Source organism: Balaenoptera musculus, chromosome 14 (genome assembly GCF_009873245.2).
Source record: "Balaenoptera musculus isolate JJ_BM4_2016_0621 chromosome 14, mBalMus1.pri.v3, whole genome shotgun sequence".
Lineage (NCBI taxonomy): Eukaryota > Metazoa > Chordata > Mammalia > Artiodactyla > Balaenopteridae > Balaenoptera > Balaenoptera musculus.
The window spans coordinates 80,401,626-80,423,886 of record NC_045798.1 but is presented as its reverse complement, the minus strand read 5'-3'; the positions used below and the strand labels follow the sequence as shown (position 1 = coordinate 80,423,886).

General features: G+C 33.2%; 1 non-coding gene across 1 annotated transcript; it reads left to right on the top strand.

Moving 5' to 3' along the window:
* The first annotated feature begins 328 nt into the window (after positions 1–328).
* On the top strand, positions 329–401 carry TRNAE-CUC. The gene has a single exon. It is a non-coding gene; the product is annotated as a tRNA-Glu (tRNA).
* Positions 402–22,261: the final 21,860 nt, after the last annotated feature.

The following is a 22,261-nucleotide window of genomic DNA, read 5'->3' as shown; positions in this document are numbered from 1 at the left end:
GGAACATTTTACTGAGTAAGCCTATTTATAAATAAATACATATTTGTGCTATTTGAAACACTATACCTTATATCACTCATTTCTTCTTTACAAATACATTTCACAGACAATTTTTGGAGAAATCATTGCTCAGGAAGTTTTGTACTTTTAAATATAAACAGAAAATTCTAAACATAAGTTACTTTAATTTTTAGGTTTTTATATATACCTATGTATGTACATATGTATATACTATACATACATATATGTGTATAAATATTATATATTATATATATATTTAATTTCTTCATGTGTGAAACAGGGAAAATAAAAACTAGTTGTTGGGAATTCCCTGGTGGTCCAGTGGTTAGGACACTGCACTCTCACTGCCGAGGACCCAGGTTTGATCCCTGGTCAGGGAACTAAAATCCCATAAGCCTTGTGGCTTGGCCAAAACAAACAAACAAACCCTACTTTTTGAGGTAAGGTCAAACCATGGGGGTCTAAATTAAAAGTCTGTAAATAAGAACCAGTATTTGATAAGAAGAAACTCTGAAGACAAGATATGTAGTTAAGCCAAATCATGGTTATGTGAGGTGAAACCAGAAGTAAAAGTCAGGAAATCAGGGCCATGTCAAGAATCACTGTCTATCAAAAAAATGTGCTCAAATTATATCAAAGAAAGAAGATTTTACAATTTGTCTTCGAGACTATTAAGGGGTTAAAAAATTCTAAGGCAGAGAAGACTGTATTTACACAACAAATATGCATCCTTCCACAGCCTATATTTATTGTATAGTTCCTTTCATCCTGAAGTGCTTCACAAATTGATTTACAAACTTTGTGTATGGCAATCACTTTCATTTCTGAAATGCACCTCATCCGTTATGCATACATATATTTCATTTTATAAATTTCAGGATGTGGCATAGTAATCCCCAACTATCACTTTGAGTCTGAAATACTATTTTATGGCTTCATGAAAACAACATGACAAATTGCTCACTCTGGTTTCTGTGACAAATCTGTCTTTGCAGTAAGTGGAGCTCTAATTGAAATGTACACTTCAACTTGCAGGCAGCAAAAGACAAAAAATATCAACTGGGGGCTCAGGAATGGATGATGCATTAGTTAGCAGGAAATTTATTGGATTACTACTGTGTATAGAAAATCTATTTAGGTGTTATATGGGGGAAATAAAAAGTGTAGCCTGTGGCCTTGATGATCATACAAATTAATTTGCACAGACAAAACATATCCACACCTAGATTTCAGTATTTTCTTTACATAGCATGCCAGCAGATGTGAGCAAACGTGTTTTAAGCTCAGTTCACAAGTGCTAACTTAGTGCAGTGAGAATAGAATAGTCAGAGCAGGACTGACAGATACTTGAAGGAAGTAAATTTGAACCAGGTTTTTATTGGCAGAAAGATTAAAATATTCCTACCATTTACTGGTACATTTATTAATATACACATTAGTACATTGATTGTAATAGCACTGTAAAATTAGTACAATTTCTGTACTTTTCATTTTTCACCTCAGAGGGTGATTCATTTGTTTATTCATTTATGTATTCTACCAATCAGCCATACACTCAAACCATCATTTATTGAAAACTTCATATATGTCAAAAAATATGAAAGAAGTCAGTGACAAATTTGGGGAGAAAACACAATCGCCGTCCTCAAGAGATGATTACTAGCATTAAGATAATGTTTTTTACTCTCTGATAATACACAGAATTTAAAAAATTAATACATATTTAAAACCTTACTAGCTGAAGTCTGGTTTATACCTGTTTGTATTTATGAATGTAGAGCAAGCTGAACTGTGTGCACCCCCCCAAAAAAATTTCATATGTTGCAGTCCTAACACCCTGTACCTTAGACTGTGAGTACATTTGGGAGACAGGGCTTTTAAAGAGGTAAATAAGGTAAAATGAGGTCATATGGTTGAGCCCTAAACCGGTATGACTGGTGTCCTCATAAGAAGAATAGATTAGACACAGACAATACACAGAACGTGTGAGGACACAGTGAGAAGATAGCTATCTGCAAGCCAAGGAAAGAGGCCTCAGACAAACCCAAATCTGCAGTCAACTTGAACTTGGACTTCTAGCCTCCAGAATTGTTAGAAAATACATTTCTGTTGTTTAAGCCATACAGTGTGGGGTATTTTGTTTTGGCAGCCCAAGCAAACTAGTACAGTAGGTTACATCAATATGTAAATAAAGTTCAATATGATTACTTTTTCCAGACCCCTATGCATTAGATTGTTTTTTCAGCAGTTGACAAAATACTATAGAGTGATTAAATTTTTTAAATTGCATTTCTGAAAAGTGTCTTAATAACGAAACCTTTTAATATCATGAAGATATTAGTAGAAATATTCTTTTAAAAGCTGTAGAGGAAATTTTAAGATAGTGTGTTATTTTTTCAAATTGATTTTCATTATGAAACTGGAGGTATACTGCTACAGAAACAATTTTGTCCTCAAGATACAATAAATTACATTTTAAAAGACAGAGAAAGGGAAGAAGGGAGTCCAGTACCAGGTAAGAAATAGGAGAAACAAGGAACATGGACTGTGAGAAGAAAAAAATTTGTAAAATAAATACCCAAGGAAAACATGAATATAATGCAATTAATACTTATGATTACTTTTGCTAAAATAACTAGAAAAATACATGATAGAAACAACAGAAAAAGATAAATTTCCCTAGATATATTTTACTCTCTAAATACATTCTTCTTTCATTCTTTCCCTGCTTGTATCTGTTTATCTTGAAAACATAACTCCTTTTCTTTACAACTTCCTGAGTATACACAAAGCTCTTTTCTTCTACATGAAGGCAAATATGATTTCAGGTATTATGGGAAATTTGATATATCTGCCATCAAATTTATGAAAGTTAGTATATTGTATACATAATATATATATTCATGAAAAAATGTATATAATATAATCATACTTATAAATATACTTATAAAAATGTACACATTATAGAGCTAAACACGTAGCATTTTTTTCTGTGAAATTTATAAATTATTCATTTAATCTCCATTATTATGCTACTAAGAAGATGTTCTCATAGACCATTGAAAGATCTTGCAACGTTCAGAAGCCTGAAAATTTGCTGCAGGTCACAAAAATAATAACAGAACCAAAACTCAAATACAAATTTAGATAGATAGATAAATTGATACAGATTTAAGGAGATAAAGATCTAGATGTATAGACATATAGATATATATTTCTACATAAATGTTTCTTCTTGTGTATTTTCTTCCCATCTTCTCACTTTTCAGTAAAATCAAAGGACGATTTACCCACATTTATAGACTATTAAACAGTATTAGAGAGGATGTCTCTTATTATTTACTTTCAAAAGTCCATGCCATATATTTAGTAATTAACATAGATAGCTATAAACTAGCAGAAATTATACCTATAAAAGTAAATTTTGGGCTTCCCTGGTGGCGCAGTGGTTGAGAATCTGCCTGCCAATGCAGGGGACACGGGTTCGAGCCCTGGTCTGGGAAGATCCCACATGCCACGGACCAACTAGGCCCGTGAGCCACAACTACTGAGCCTGAGCGTCTGGAGCCTGTGTTCCGCAACAAGAGAGGCCACGATAGTGAGAGGCCCACGCCCCACGGTGAAGAGTGGCCCCCACTTGCCACAACTAGGGAAAGTCCTTGCACAGAAACGAAGACCCAACACAGCCAAAAATAAATAAATAAATAAATAAATTTTAAAAAAAGAGAAAACTTTAAAAAAAAAGTAAATTTTATATTTCTAAATTGTTTTTAGAACTTTTCATTATTGAGAGCATATTGTGAAGAATATACATATATATCTTTATTTGGTCTTTTTATATTTAGTCATAAATGCCCTCAATATGAAAAATTATGTGTGTGAGAAAAGGACTCATATGTAAATTACTAAACTATACTGGAAAAATTAGCTAAAAAAGATTTAATTAAGCAGAGGGGCAGCTTTAACATTTACAAAGTGTTTGTGAGTTTTAACAAAATGTCTTAATTACTGAGTGTTTTAACAAATATATATGATAAAAGTGGTTCTTTTAAGCTCCTGAGGGGTCTTTATCTATATAATTTTACATGCAACTTTATAAATTTTTCAAAAATCTTATTACTTTATTTTTCAATGTTAGATGTACTTGGTAAACATTGTGCAATTGAAAGAAGTGTTAGAATTATGAAAAACAGTGTATCTTATTATATATCCAATACATATTTGTGTTCTGATAAATAGAGATCAAATTTTAAATTTATTAATTGGAAAAATTATATATTTTGAACTGTATCAGCCATAAAACACATAATATTTAATATTTTAAATTATGCTTTTACTGACACTTAATCCATCAAAGTGGCTACACTTGGCAAAATGTGTGTGATACGAGGCCACAGTATCTTAGACCTAGCCATCATATTCGTGTTCAGAGCTGAACTTTGGGCCATTAATTCTCTGCCAGGAGCTAATGGTCACTGACCAGGCTAATGTAAGTTTCCACATGACAACAAAAAGATATGACCTTTGATCAGATTAGTAAATCCACGCAGGCTAAGTGAGAAGTGGGCCAAAATGCATATTCTCACAAGTCAGAAAAGGAGAAGTGCTACAAAGAGAAGGGTCAAAATATGTGATAGGGGAAAACTCTTAGGGTGATCATCTGAGTTGAGCTTCAAATAATTTCTGAAGCTTTTAAAACTTGTTAGTTTCTTAGCTTTGCACACTATAACAGTTAAACATGTTGACAGGTGCACAATATATGACACTCTTTTCTCAGTAGGATTCTTATTTCTTTTGTATTCATGCATCGTCTTCAAGTAATAATAATGTCAGAAATTACTTGCAGGAGTATCTTTTTACATGTAATTTCAATTTGAATTTAAGAATATAAAAAAATGTGATGTTTACTGATTTACTGCTTCTGAATGCAAGTATTATCCTTATATTTGGGATTGGTGATTCACCTGTATTGCATTAAAAAAGCCATGTTAGGTGGTTAGAGCCATACTAAATTCTGAATCAATCATTGCTCATGCTTTGTCAGCTAAAGAATTTGTGTCTGCTGTAGATAAAATATCATAATATTCATTTGGGATCTGCCTCTATAATATTGACAATAAAAAATACTGAAAACAATATCTATTCCTTGAACTTTTTAAAATAGTAAAGTCTAAATTTATATACTATTTCCCCAGCCCATATATAGTTTTATTCATGTCCAATATTGTATTTTTTCATAATAATAGCCATATTAGAAATGGCAGGTATCAACTGTTTTCTTTTACAGAAGAGATTCCAAGGTATGTGGGAGTAGAAACAAAAAACTTGCTGTTCCATGTGTGAGCTCCTGTTTTTCTTAAAGTCAATGGTAACTGGCTAGTAAAATTCAACAAATTCCCTGGTAAAGTCTTATAAAACACAATGCTTGAAACCTAACTGGGACAGACTCAAATGGAATTAAATTTAGTTGAGAGGCGAGATGATCATTTTAAGCCTTCAGTTGATTCTGATGTACACATTTGGCAAAGAATTAACATATTTTATAATGCTTCATACTTTATAAATGTAATTTATATTTATAGTTCTTTATAATGTAAATTTACTCCTTAGTTTGTAAATAAAGGTATATGTTGAATTAGACATCAAAATGATCTAATAATCATGCTCCCATTCTCAATGAAAATAATTCAGTTATTTCTTTTGAGGAATTCCATTTGTCCATCAGTTATTCAAAAAGATTTCTCATCTTTCTAGACAAATGACAATATAGAGGTAGTAAACTAATAATGAACATAATAAAAAATATATTTGGATATTATGTGTAAAGAGATCCTACATTGTTATGAATATTTTGTTTATACACTCACAAAAATGTGTATATAAAATAATTACCATTTCCATATATGCAAAAATATATATCCTCTATTCATATATTATATTTTATTTTCATATTCCACATTTCACAATATAAGGAAGTAATTCATTTTCAAAACATTAGCTTGCACCTAGGTAAAATTAATTTCTTTTTGATAGTAGTACTTTCACCAAGGGAGATGAGTTATATTCATTCACATAACAAGAGAAAACTTAACTCAGATGTAATTCAGTAAATCCAAAAGCTTTTTTAGGTTGTAAAAATTACTAGTTTCCTCAGCTTCCTGACAGGCTTATATAATGAATGGTGATTAAAGGACCACTGAATGAATGTGAAGGATAATAGAAAATGTTAGGTGACTAGAAGAGGAAATTAAAGAGAAATGGAATTGCAGAGAAATCAAAAAGGAAAGGAGAGTGGATAATTAGAGTGAAGACAAGTAGCAAAAACTGAGCCAAGAAAGGGGAGATGAAATATAAATTTAGACAAAAATTTCTTAGATTGTGCTCTCAATATGAAGACAAAACTCATTATTAATATGAACCTTGTGACTGAGTCTTCTCTGTTAAAAACTAAATGAGTGGTGTTTCTTCTGTATTTTTAAAACATGACATGGTTATGTAAATAAACCATGATATTTTCCAAATGATAAACTTCTCATTTATGTGATTTAAAATTTCAAATAAATTACATATTTCCAGGAAAATTTAGCTAAAGTAAGAAATGTTTATATTACAAGTTTTAATGTATTTCATTCTTACTATTTGTTTATTTTGGTCATTTGAGGTCAATCTTCATGTGTGTCTATGTAAACAGCTTTTGGCAGGAAAAAGCTTTTTGCAGGAAAGAGCTCTTAGTAGGAGGCACCCTTTTGTCTTGTCCCTAACCTTAAACCAGGCACCCCCATGCTCTACTCATCTCCGGCTCTAGCACACCTTTCAAATCTTTTAATCACAAAATACCTTGCCTAACTTGTCAGTTCTTTTTGTAGATCAAAGAAGTAGAAATGAAGAATAAGTAATTAACAGATGACCAGATCCATTCCCTAGCTTCCCCTTCAGTAATCTCGCAATAAACTGTGTGGCCAAACTGTGTGAACAAGGTTACACCTAGAGGAAGATCGCAAGAAGTCGAGGAGCCTTCATGCAGTGGGGGACTCTGACCCCCATCTCAATGATTAACTAAGATTATTTCCCCTCTTCCCTTTAAAATTTTCATGGCTGAGCAGAATCTTTGGAGGTGGTTTTTGGGGACACTGAGTCCACCATCTCCCCAGATTGCCAGCATTCTGATTAAAAGTACCTTTCCCTTCTACCAACATTTGTCTCTTTCTCGAGTATTGATTTTTCGAGCGACAAGCAACAGGACATGATTTGGTAACATCTAGTTTCTTGCCACTAGCTGGCCAATACAATAACATGAAGAATAAGGCACAACTGGTGAGACCCTAGGCATTTACATTTCAAGCTTTGTAAAATGATTTGTCTTCAGAGCTGGAAATGGAGAAATGAGCTCCATCACTGGATTTGGATGGAAATAAAGATATAATGATCCATATAATCTACTCACTTCCTCTGGAGTAAGCAAAGAGATATACACTATAATTTTCCAAAGTACTTTTCTAGAACTGACCCTTGAAAACTAAATCAAAGGAATTCCTAAAATTCTCCTATGAGGTGTTTTCACAAAGACATAATAGGACATGCCTATAAATAGGATTCTCAATCATGACATAAAGGAAACATTGCCTTAATTCATCTTGAGACAGAATAAGTGAGAGCTGAGTTTTCCTTCACATAATTTTCAAGAACCTGGGGCTTGAGTGCTTCATCAATTTGAAACAGTGAAGAGACACTTCTAGAACCAATTTGCAACATCAGTAACTGGGGTTTGCTATAAATTCGTGAAGTATATCACACAGAAGAGTGATAAAAGTGTTTCCTTCTAAAGTTTCTAGTTCACTGTATTCAAAGCTTAAAATATAGTCTTCACTTATAAGAGACAGGACCTCCTGAAAGATGTAATTTTTTAAGGTATGAAGCAGTCACTTCCCAGTTATTCCAACCAGGTAAACTTCTACCTTAAACTCATAAATCCAACAAACTAAATTTCCGGGCTTCCCTGGTGGCACAGTGGTTAAGAATTCACCTGCCAATGGAGAGGATACAGGTTTGAGCCCTGGTCTGGGAAGATCCCACATGCCGTGGAGCAACTAAGCCCATGGTGCCACAACTACTGAGCCTGCGCTCTAGAGCCCACAAACCACAACTACTGAGCCCGGGTGCCAAGACTACTGAAGCCCGCGTGCCTAGAGCCCATGCTCCAAAGAGAAGCCACCGCAATGAGAAGCCCGCGCACTACGATGAAGAGTAGCCCCCGCTCGCCGCAACTAGAGAAAGCTCACGCGCAGCAACGAAGACCCAACGAAGCCAAAAATAAATAATAAATAAACGAAATAAAAATTAAAAAAGAAAAACTAAATTTCTTTTTGACAATCAAAGACAATCCGCATGAGACTGTGCATAACATTCAAATCTTAAACCAAAAGCCATACCTAAACTAGGTTATTTTTCTCTAAAAATTAGGCAATGAGATAAAGTACAGCATTTCTCATTAATCATACTGTCAGTAGTGAGGACACAGTTCATCTTAAAAATAGATGAGGTTTTTTTCCCCATAATTTTTGCCAAAAATCTTGATTGTGGGTATAAGTTTGAAAGATAGTGTATAATCCATTCTTTTACATTTGAGCATCTCACAACACAACAATGATCATCCTTAGTTTGACTTACAATCCATTAAAGTTTGTGTTTTGTTACCAGAAAATCACCAAGGAAAAATGAGCTAAATGTACTGAACACATTCAGTAGCGTGGATGAACCTGGAAGACATTGTGCTAAATGAAAATAAGTCAGTCACAGAGGACAAATACTGCATGATTCCACTTATATGAGGTATTAGATAGTCAAACTTACAGAAGCAGAAAATAGAATGGTGTTTTCCATGGCTGCGGGGAGGAGAAAATTAAAAGTTATTCAATGGGTATAAAGTTAAAGCTATACAAGAGGAATAAGTTCTAGAGATCTGCTGTAGAAGGTAGTGCCTATAGTTAACAACATGATATGGTACATTTAAACATTTATTAAGAGAGTAGATCTCATGTTAAATGTTCTTATTACCAAAAAAAAAAGGAAAGGGACAGAAATATTTGGAGGTTATGGATATGTTTATTACCTTGCTTTTGGTTATGGTATGATGTGTATACGCATATGGCAAACTCATCAGAGTGTTTATATTAAACATGTGATGCTTTGTGTTCATTTTTAAAATCAATATTTTTTAATGGAAACAACTTGACCAAAAATCTTCCACAGAATTTTGAGGTACATTAAAACAAGTTTTAATGAGAAAATAAATAAACAAACAACAAAAACATTTCTCATATGTTTCTTTAAATCTTTTTTCTTCAATATTCTATTTTATATGTTACCAGATGAATATCTGAGTATGCCATATGCATGGGCAAAAATCATATTCATTTATTTAGTCTTATTTTCTTATTTTAATATGTAGCACAACATTCTATCATGTATGTGCTTGATAACATATCATATAATAACTGTCACATAAGCAATTTTACTAATGTAGCACAACAATCATATACACTAAATTATCATGGAATTAAGTAATTGAGAGAGCAAAAGAAGTCAAAGCCAGAACCAAGGGCCAGCTTTTATTCTGTATTTAGAATTTATTCCGAGTAAGGAAAGAAACCATTGATGCAATTTGAATAAATAATAATTTAATTAATGAATAAAAATAGGTCATGCTCTGATTTCCTTAAAAGACATTTTACGGCCACCACTTAAAATAAGAGGCAATTGCTATAATCTGTTGAAAGATAATCATGGTTTGGACTAGGATTGTTACAGAGGAAATGGAGCAAACAAAATAGATACTGGATATATTTCTGAGATAGAGCTAATGCCTTCAAATAGTTTGAATCTGGAGAGATAAAAGTCAAACATGTCTCCAGAGTTTTGCCTTGGCAGCTGGACTCAGTGGAGTTGAGAGTCATTGATATAGAGATGTCTATGGGGAGGAACATACTAAAATATGTGGAAAGGAGATTTTAGAAGTTTGAGTTTCAGACACTTTTAATACATTCATGTAGAGGTGATACACTGAACATTAAGGCTTAGAATTTAGGGAGAAGTTCTGGTGCAGGGTTATTTGGTAGTTGTAGTATCACAGATGGCTGAATTATCAAAGCAGATGCACACGGATAACAGATCTAACTCAGCATCAAACTTTCCGAATGCTTAGTGCAAGATATAAGCAAAATGTAGGGAGAATCATAGCCTCACAGTATTAGTCTCTGAGATAGCCACCAACTCAACAGGTGCAGCTTCCAAGACAAAATAAAACAAAAAGCAAAGCAAAACAAAACAAAAAAAGCAAAACCAGGTATGCTTCCCACCCTGTGATGAGTTTTGATATTGGAGGAAGAGACTGATACTATGTGTACAGGACAATTTAGCTCCGAGGAAGCAGTTTCAGTTTGAGGTTTCCTGGTTTCTGTACTCCATTCATCACACAGGTAGATAGTCTGCAGCTAACTTCCATTCTCCAGCCAGCTTTGCCCTATACATCTTTTCATTTCAGGTTTATTTTGAGTCATCATTGTAGAGAAATGGCATGTCCTGCTTAAAAAAAAATTCTTAGGTAAGAACTTCCTCAGACATATCTTGAGTCTGTAAATCCCATTGGAATATTTACAAGTAGATTTTTTTGAGATCAGCATTGCCTCTTGCATGCCCAGGAGAGAGTGAAAGAGCTACAGACCTGCTGTTAACTCTTTTGTTCCTGGAGTCATCAGCATGCAGATGATATATGAAGCAATGGAATTACAGCAACTCACATAGTTATGTTTCCTATCAGAGCAAGAAAGTACATGTAGCAGTATTCCCTTTCAGCTACTCTTCTCCAGATATAGAGTAGAGAAAGCTTTGGATTCAACTTTTTTTTTTTTTTTTTATGAATTCAGCTTTTTTAGATTCCACATATAAATCATATCATACAGTACTTTTTGGTTTCTATCTGACATCTCACTTAGCATAGTGCCTCAAGGTCCATCTGTGTTGTTGCAAATGGCAGGATTTCCTATTTTCTCATGACTAAATAATATTACATTATATAAATATACCACAACTTCTTTATCCATCAAATATCATTTTGAAAAATAAGAACTACTAAATATGAGTAAAGATACGGAGACAACATCGGTGAAAGAAGCAAGTTAGAAATATTTGGACTGACAGCAGTTTGGAGGGATTTTTTTTAGACACGAAAGTCTAAATTATTGATTTAGCTAGAATTAGTGTAGAAACTTAGGGTCCCAGAATTTTCCTCTATGAAGTTAAAGCACACTTTCTTAGTTGAAGAAACTGTTTCATAAAAGCTCACTTATATGGTGACAATCAGAAGGAAATAGGGTTAATATGTTAATATTAAGTATTCAGAATAATGTAAAGTATATAGTAAAAGTTATATAATGGATAATTATTATTCCCCTCATGTCTCAAACAGGATCTAATCATTCTCAGATTATAATTGATGAGCAAATCATTTTAAATAGAAAAATGCCAAATATCCCTTTATTGAAAACATGAATTTATACAGTGACTATAGTCAGTATATGAAGGGAAGGAATACACACACACACACACACACACACACACACACACACACTCACATATGCCCATGTGTATAGTATGGATGTATCACAATTGGGTTATCTATTCGTCAGTTGATGGGCATTTGGATTGATTTCATGTTTTGGTTCTAATGAGTAAAGTGACTATAAACATTTCACATAAAGGTTTTTGTGATAGACATCTATTTTATTTATCATTGTATAAATGTTACAAATATTTAGAAATGGAATAGCTAGTTTTGTGATGTATTTAACTTCATAAAAAACTACCCATTGAAGTTATAATTACATTTAGCAATCTGATGAGTAAAGAATGAATTTCAGTTGCTCCACTCTTCTTACCAGCACTTTTGTCTGGTTTTTTTTTTTTTTTTTGGTTGTTGTTTTGGTTTCAAAATTTTGGACATTGTACTAGGCTATGTAGTGGTATCTCAATGTGGCTTTAAATTGATTTCCCCTAATGACTAATTATGTTGAACAATCTTTTCTTATGGTCATGTTTCTCCCAAACACCTTTTTTAGTGAAGCTGTCCATTTTTATTGGGTGCTGTCTTAATACTGACTTGTAAGAATTCATATCAGCTTTGTGTTTTGTTCATATTTTCTTCCAAACTGTGACTAGTATTTTCAATTTGTTAACATTCTCTTTCAAAGAACATAAGTTTTTAATATTTACAAAGTTGAATTTATCAAAATGTTTATAAATAATAATTTTTATATCCTGAGTTATTGTTACATAACCCAAAGTTGCAATGAATCTCCTATATTTTATAGATATTTTATAGATTTAAGTTGTATATTCAGGTCTATCATCCATTTATTTTGAATAAGATTCAGTTTCTGTTGCAAAGTAGACATGAAGGTTTGGGTCGGTTTTTTCCCCATAACACTGTTCAATTATTCTAGAACCATTTGTCTAAAAGACTATACTTCTCCCGTTGAGTTTCCTTGGCACCTTGGTCAAAAATCAACTGGCCACATATGTTTGTCTTTATCTCTAGACTTCATGCATAGATCAACACAGTGGCTCTAAAGGAATCTCTTACTTGTTCTATCTACAAGGCCAACCTTATTGGAAATCAGTCAAATAATTTAATTATGTGGGTTTCAGAGTTACACAGTAATTCATTGTCTCTCATGTGAATGTTAAGGAAGGAATATGGCCCTAAAATTATAATTCAAAGTTATAAAAGTCTACAATCAGCTAGAGCTAAGAATGTATTCTTTGTATAGAGAGGAAAACTGAAAGAGAAGTTGTGCCTTTTCCATTGATGCAAAATATTACACATCATTGATTACTGATTCTCTATTTGGAATAGAATTTTGTCTTTGATGTTAATTATTAGACACTTTCCTTAGCATGAGGCTGGTCTCTCACTGGGGCTGAAAATCAGTCGTATATGAGTCTAGCAAATATAGAGAAAACATTGTTCAAAAAGTGATGAAGATTTAAGCTAAATATCCTCCAGAAAAGACATGGGGCTGAGAAGACGCAGAGAGCTGAAATGTATGCCTGATTTGTGTTGATTTTACTGTCCTGCCGAAAGAATTAAAATATATTTAAAAGATTTGATCACTCTATATTTGATCTGTCTAAATATCTTTGACACTACCACACTATAAAATCTAATAAATGTGACCTAATCAAGAGAAGGAAAAAGAGTGAGATAAACAAATAAAAAATACCCAAAATATAAGAAAAGATTGGTTATGAATAGCAATGGCCATAGTTATTACCAAGATGTTTTACCGGGAAGACATATAATCGCTAGAGTTTGGTCTGGGTTCAAGATTGCTTTACTTTTGTTTATTCCTAAAACTGCTAATAATCAATGCAAAATATATGCAATATAAAGACACAGGTGTATGTTTGATACACCCCATGGATTCCCTCTTTTCTAATAGAAGGGCACCAGTAATGCCCTTACACTAAAATAGAGGAAATAGCTATGCTCTTCCAGAAGCTCCAGCACCTAATCTAATGCATATTTTCCGAGTCTTAAGTTTTCTATTTAAAATTTTTGTTGTTGTTGTTAGCACTGGGTTAAGTTCTCCTTATGTACACCTGTGAGGCAGGGTCTATGAGGTTTTCATTTCTGTCTACTTAGGTTATCTTTTGAGCATGTCAATCTATACCCTATGATAAGGCAAGGGTGGAGATGGCAAGAAGTTGACACATGCACATCGGAAAAGAAAGAAGTAGTGCCCAGTAGTGGGACTGCTGGGTCATATGGTAGTTCTATTTTTAGTTTTCTAGGAACCTCCATACTGTTCTCCATAGTGGCTGTATCAATTTACATTCCCACCAACAGTGCAAGAGGGTTCCCTTTTCTCCACACCCTCTCCAGCATTTATTGTTTGTAGATTTTTTGATGATGGCCATTCTGACCAGTGTGAGATGATATCTCATTGTAGTTTCGGTTTGCATTTCTCTAATGATTAGTGATGTTGAGCATTCTTTCATGTGTTTGTTGGCAATCTGTATATCTTCTTTGGAGAAATGTCTATTTAGGTCTTCTGCCCATTTTTGGATTTGTTTGTTTTTTTTTTGATATTGAGCTGCATGAGCTGCTTGCATATTTTGCATATACCCTGAGAAAACCATAATTCAAAAAGAGTCATGTACCACAATGTTCATTGCAGCTCTATTTACAATAGCCAGGACATGGAAGCAAGCTAAACATCCATCAACAGTTGAATGGATAAAGAAGATGTGACACATATATACAGTGGAATATTAGTCATAAAAAGAAATGAAATTGAGTTATTTGCAGTGAGGTGGATGAACCTAGAGACTGTCATACAGAGTGAAGTAAGTCAGAAAGAGAAAAAGAAATACCGTATGCTAACACATATTTAAGAAATCTAAAAAAAAAAAAAAATGGTTCTGAAGAACCTAGGGGCAGGACAGGAATAAAGATGCAGACGTAGAGAATGGACTTGAGGACACGGGGAGGGGGAAGGGTAAGTTGGGACAAAGTGAGAGAGTAGCACTGACATATATACACTACCAAGTGTAAAATAGATAGCTAGTGGGAAGCAGCTGCATATAGCACAGGGAGATCAGTTCGGTGCTTTGTGTCCCCCTAGAAGGGTGGGATAGGGAAGGTGGGAGGGAGACGCAAGAGGGAGGGGATATGGGGATATATGTATACATATAGCTGATTCACTTTGCTGTACAGCAGAAACTAACACACCATTGTAAAGCAATTATACTCCAATAAAGATGTTAAAAAAAAAAAGAAAAAGAAAGCAGTAGTGAAAAGGGAAGAAAAATAATTCTGCTGTTGAAGGGCAGAGATCATTCAATATATACTGTAGAAAAGAAAGAGTTTTACTTTATTATCCACCCTAAAACAAAGAAATATATTTTAATACTTAAATCAAAAGAGGAAGTATACACTAAAGTTTTCTGAATTGTAAACAAATCTCAATGTAACTGGAACATTTTGACAAAGAATGTTTGATAATTTTTCCTAATAAACTTTCCAAACTTGATACTTGATAATATGTGAACATCCCTAAAAATGTCTTCTATTTCCTCTGGTGAAAGTGCAATTACAAAATAGAAAGTCAAATCTGAAGTGAACTGCATTGCTTTAAGGAATACAATTTCTACTGTATGTAGTGACATTGCTCCTTTGTATAGGAGGTGGGAGGAGTAATTATCTCAGACTAATTTCAATGCATGACAGTTCAATTAACCAGAGAATATAGGAATTATAGTATTAATATCCGTGGGAAAAAACAAAGTAAAAAACAATGAACAGTCTTATTGTTGAAAAACCAAAGGAAATACCTCTTTGTGACATTGCAGGTGGTATAATACTGCATACAATCAAATTTTTACTGTACAGCATTTTGGAACAAAATTGAATTCTGTCATATATGGTAGTTCATTGTATTATGATCTGCTACTCTCTATGGTGTAGGTAAACCACATTTCCAGATGGCAGAAGTAAATATGGACTCCCCATGATGAAAAAATACAAGGCAATTTTAGTTTTGGCATACTACATAATTGTCGAACAGAAAACAAAGATGAGAACAAAGAGAAATTTTGGAAAGTTTATTGATTGCTTTTATTATTTCCTGCCTCAATAAGTAACACATGCTCATGTGGGATATTTTGGGAAATGGAAATATTTGGAATTCTCAGAAACACAGCAGACATGAAAGAGAAAATTAAAAATTACCCCTAATCACATAATATAGGATGTATTGTGAGTTCATGCAGGTGTCTGTGTTTGTGTGTGGTATCTGTGTATTATATTTGTATATAACATATACAACTCATTTGTATATATTTATCATACATTTGGAACCTAATGAATGCAGGGTTTTACACTAAATATTTGCTAAATATATCATACAGTGTTTGAAAATGTAATTTAATAGTTAAATATGATGTGATTTTTTGGTAGTAAAATACTGTAGTATATTAAACAATCCAATAAGGTAGATAAAAGTATTATCTCTATTTTATAGATGTCAAAATGGAAAAAATTAGTTATACAATATCCCATAGTCTTTCTTGCAGAGTTAGTTTCCTTAATAAACATGCTATAATATATCTTGAATAAAGTTGTATAACTAGGTCAAACGATATAAAAATTCTTCAACTAGGTCCCAAAGAGATATGTGTACATTTGGTGCAACCAACTAAAAGAAAGTTAAAAATATTAAAAACAATTTGAAGAAGTTTAACTTTCTTTAGTTCAACCAGCCATTTTTATACTTGCTTTAGAGAGAAAAAAAACCCTTTACTTATTTATTCATTTATTATATACTACATGTGTAAATTTTACTTAAGCCTTTTAGGAGCTACTTATATGATAGAAATACTTCTATTTTTTCCTGTTTTGCTTGTTATAATTATCTAATCTCAATATTTAATTTAAATATAAATTTTATTTTGGTATTTTTTCACATAAGAAAAAAATTAATTTTTATTTGGAAAAATTACCAATTATAGTTGTTGAATTCTCCTATTGTTTCTATGTTTAAAAGAATTCCTTTTTAAAAATGGCATTATGTTAAATTTCTGGTGGAGATATGAATTAAAATATCCTTTCAAAATAAAATAAAAAAGAATTCCTTTTATATTTCAAGATCTTGCAAGAATCTCCTTAGTTTTTTTCTAGGTTTTCACATTCATAGTTAACCATTATTTATCTCAAAAGTAGCTCTGAAGCAAAATCCAATTTTTATATTTTTTCTAAATAATCAATCACTTTCACACAATTAATTGAACAATAATTTTTATCCAATAATTTCTACTATTATATTTATTTAAATATAGAAAGGATATTTTTCTGAGCTGTTTTTCCTGCTCTATTGTTTGCCTGATATTTAATCTGACAGAAAAAAGCCTTTATATATTTTAATACACTATTGGACAAAAACCACATACTCTTTTTTCCCCCCATTTTCCATACTATTTACTCAAAATTCTGTATATAGAACATGTTCATTTCAACCAAGTGCGTTTTCTATATATAAATATTCAAGTGAGAAACAGAAAATAATACAAAAATGTGCAAAAGAGAAAAATGTAATCATTATTCTATCAATAAACAATAGCTGCAAAAAAAAAAAAATGGTGCCTCAGGATTTGTGAGACAATATCAAATACTCTAACATATGTGTATTTGGAGTCCCGGAAGGAGACTGGAGGAGGTAAGAAAAAGAATACTTGAAATACTATCAGAAAATTTTTCATATTGAATGAAAACTGGAACCCATAGATAAAAGAACCTCAATAAATACCAATAAGAAGTATTCACTCTGTGGAATATCAAAACTAAACTGTTGTTTCTGGTTCCATGCAAGGAAGTAGACATTAGACATATTTCTTCCTATTCTTCCTGCTAAGTACAGTTAAAAATTCTGTACCTATTATATATAATGTGCAGAATTATATATATATATATATATATATAGTGTGTGTGTATGTTTGTGTATATATACACACACACACTATCATATAAGAACATAAAAACACTCTGTAAGTTGAAAAGAAAAAAAAAAAATCCTGGCTTGGAAAATTGGCAACCAAACAACATCAGGGTAATTCCTTCTCTAGGCTTCTTATCTGCCTCATATATCCCAGACTTAGAGCTGCAGAAGCCAGAAAACCAGAAATACTATTTAGCAGAGAAAAAATAAATTAAAATTAAAAATAAATAAAAGCCTGCTCTCTCTAGTCAAAGGACCAGGAAAGGGGAAATCTATCAAGGCAGAAAATCTTTAGACGATAACTGCCTGACCCCAACAAATACCATGAAAAAACGTGCTACATCCCCATCTCTACCAGCAAAGGCTAAAATGGGGAGCCTAGACTTCCACCATTGCCCAGCTGTAATGAGGCATACCTCACTGGTGTGGTATCAGACAAGTCCAAATGGGAGTTGGAAATTCCTTCCCTGCCTGGTGGTAATGAGACTCCCTCCACCCCTCCCAACACACACACACACACACACACACACACACACACAGTGTCACTGGAGACCGTTTAAGACACCTGACTTTCACATCCAACCAGCAGCAACAAGAAACCTCTCTACCCCACTGTCCCACATAGTGTCAGAGGAGCCTGAGTGGAAGCTAGAACTTTCACCACTGCCCAGAGGTTACTAAACCTTCAACCTCCATGTTGTTAGTGGAAGTCACATAGGGAGCAGCAATGGGATGACCTTCCTTCTCACAGCCAGAATATATCAGTAGTGGCTTAGCAGGGAAAGTAGAATTTTACCACAGTCTCCTACTGGGGCAGTGTAAGAGAAGGCTCCCAAAACAAAAGATTCAGTTAAAAGCCACAGTCACATAAAATAATATGCAAGATTTCCAGGATACAGTGTAAAAATCACTCATTATATCAAGATCCAGGAAAATATCAACTTGGATGATAGAAAGAACATTTGCAGATGCCAACACCAAGATGACACAGATCTTGGTATCTGACAAAGATATTACAGCAGCCATAATAAAATGCTTCAATGAACATGTTTGAAACAAATGTAAAATAAAAAGTCTTAGCAAACAAATAAGTACAAAAAAGAACCAGGGGCTTCCCTGGTGGCGCAGTGGTTGAGAGTCTGCCTGCCAATGCAGGGCACATGGGTTCGGGCCCTGGTTTGGGAAGATCCCACATGCCGTGGAGCAACTGGGCCCGTGAGCCACAACTACTGAGCCTGTGCGTCTGGAGCCTGTGCTCCACAACAGGAGAGGCCGCAATAGTGAGAGGCCCGCACACCGCGATGAAGAGTGGCCCCCGCTCGCCGCAACTAGAGGAAGCCCTCGCACAGAAACGAAGACCCAACACAGCCAAAAATAAATAAATAAATAAAAAAAAAAAAAAGAACCAAATGGAAATTTTAGAAGTGAGACATACTATTGCTGAGAAGAAACAAACATAAAACAAAATAAATTAAAAAAACAGTGGTTGGGCTCATCAACACAATAGAGATACAAAGGAAAGACTCATTGGACTAGGAAATAGAAATTACCCAACTTGCAAAGCAGAGAACAAATAAACTGAAAAAAATATATATGTACAGATATCAGGAACTTATGTGAAACCAAAAAAGGATCTAGCATTCATGTCCTGGAGTCCTAGAAGGATGAAAAAAAAAGGGGGGGGGGGGAGGGCATGAGTTTAAAAAGTATTTGAGGAAATAAAGACTGTAATTTTCTCAAACTTGGCAAAAAACATACACCTACATCTTCATGAAACTGAGTGAAATTCCAACAGGATAAAGTTAAAAAAAAAAAATCCTCACTAAGGCACATCATAATCAAGCTACGGAAAACTGTAAGAGAAAACTAGTCAGTCAATAGACATCAGAATTCTCATCAGAAAACACGGATAACAGGGGGACATGACTTTTTTTTTCTAGTGGTATTGAAGAAACAGAGAAATCAAGCAGTTCTTAGATGAAGGATAATTGAGGTTTGTTGCCAGAAACAACCCTAAAAGAATGGCTAAAGCAAGTTTTCTAAAAAGAAAATATAAAATAGAAGAAAGAATATTGGAGCACTATGAAGGAAGAAACTACAACAGAGTAAAACTCTGAGTACATACAATAGATTTTCTCTTGAGTTTTCTAAATTATACTCAGCATTTGAGGCAAAAATTATAACATCGTTTAATGTAGTTTCCAGTATATGTAGAGGAAATATTTGAGAAAATATTATTATAAATGGGAAAGGGTAAAGGGACCTAAAGTGAGTTACATTTTATACATTACACTGGTAAAACGGAACACCAGTAGACCGTGATACCTATACCAATGACTAGCAAAGATATACAAAGATACATACTAAAAAACACTATCGATACTTCAAAACGCAATTCTGGAAATGTTTAGTAACACTCAGGGAGGCAGAAAAAAAGTAAGCAGAGAAACAAACAAAAAAGAGAGTACAAACAGAACACAGAAAACAACACAGAAAATACCAGCTATACAAAAATTTTAAAATATCATTAGTAATACTGAATGCAAACACATTAAATATACTTTTTATGAGACAGAGATTGGATGAGTACATAAAAGAAGAACCTGTCTCAATTATAAGCTGTCTACAAGAAACACATTTCAAATATTATAATAGAGGTAAATTTAGTAAAAAAATGGAAAGATTTAACATGTATGTGATAATCAAGAAAAGCAGGAGTATCTACATTAAAATCAAAATTCAGAGCAAAGAGAATTACCACAAAGAGGGATATTACATAATAATAAAAGTCCAGTGAGAAGACATAATAATCCTAAATGCATATGCATGAAACAACAGAACTGTTATATGCAGAAACAAACCTCCTAGAAATGAAAAAAATATATATACACATCCATGATTATAATTTGAGAATTACTTAGCATTTTCCTCAACAGTTGGTAGAATGATCAGTCAATTCATAGTATATAGATAAAAATCATCAAGAAATAGAAAAACTCAACATTATCAACCAACAGTATCTAGTTTTCAATTATAACACTCCACCTAACAATAGCAGAATGCATGTTCTTTTCAAGTTTCTAAGGAACATTTGTTAAGACAGTCCAAATCTCTTGCCTTAAAACAAATATCAACAGAAATAAGATAAATAAAGTAATGTGGAAAGTATTCTTTGATCAAAATGGGAAAAGGACTAGAAATCAATAATAGATGACAGAAAAATCTCCTAGAAACTAAACAACACAATGTTAATAAAACATTGTCAATGAGGAATTGTAAAGGGAAATTTAAAAATATATTAAACTAAATACAAATGAGAATGCATCATATTAAAATGTATTAGGTGCAGCTAATGCAGTGCTAGAAGAGAAATTAATAGCACTGAATACATACATTTTTAAAAAAGGGGAAAATCAAAATAATAATACAAGCTCACACCTCAGGAAACTAGAAAAAGAAGAGCACAATACACCCAAAGCAAGCAGGAGAAAGGAAACAATAAAGATAAGAATAGAAATCAATAAACTGAAAAGAGAAAAATACTACAGAGAAAAATCAATGAAACACAAAGCTGGTTCTTCGAAAGGATCAATAAAATTGACAAACCTCTAGCAAGACTGACACATGAAAAAAAAAAAGACAGAAGAAACAAATTACTAATATCAGGAATGAAACAGGGTATATCACTACATCCCTGAAGATATCAAAAAGCTTCATAATACAATATTATTGCACTCAAGTATACTCAATACTTAGGATAGGGCTCATCAATCACACTCCTGGGTATTCATCTTAGAAGAACAAAAACTGATATCAACACAAAAAAATCTGAGCTAATTGATGGAGATGAAATTCTTTTAAAATAATCAGTTATTCTATTTAGGTATCTTATAGTCCTGTGGTAAGACTGGCATTAATCAAATTATCACATAAATATATTAACAACATTAAGTGTAGTATATTCTGTGAAGGAGAAATACATTATCCATAAAGTAATACAATAGGATCAACTGACAAAACCCAGAAAGTAAGAGAATGGATCCTGAGGAAGACATGATTGAACTGATATCTGAAGGAATGTTCAAGAGTTAATATGGTGTATATACACTACCAAATGTAAAATAGATAGCTAGTGGGAAGCAGTCGCATAGCACAGGGAGATCAGCTAGGTGCTTTGTGACCACCCATAGGGGTGGGATAGGGAGGGTGGGAGGGAGACTCAAGAGGGAAGAGATATGGGGATATATGTATATGTATAGCTGATTCACTTTGTTATAAAGCAGAAACTAACACACCATTGTAAAGCAATTATACTCCAATAAAGATGTTAAAAGAAATTTTTTAAAAAAAGAGTTAATATGGTGAAGAAAAAGTACCAGAGCAAAATCAATCCCATGGAGAGATATCTGTTCTCTACAATAAAAGTGTTTGAAGCAGGAAGTGTGTGTGTGTGTGTGCTATATCATACCTCACATGATTAGTTAAGAGACTAATTCAGATAAGAAATAATGGCATCTTGGTCTAGGTGAGGGTGATGGGGATTAATGAGAAAAGTAGATGTATTTCAGAAGACAGGAAGTGAAGAGGAAGACTGTGATCCAGAACCCAAAATTCTCAATAAACGAGTTTGGGCGCTGTGTTGATTTCTCAATATTTAGGATATTTTCTGTTTCCTCTGAAGGGAAGAAAAA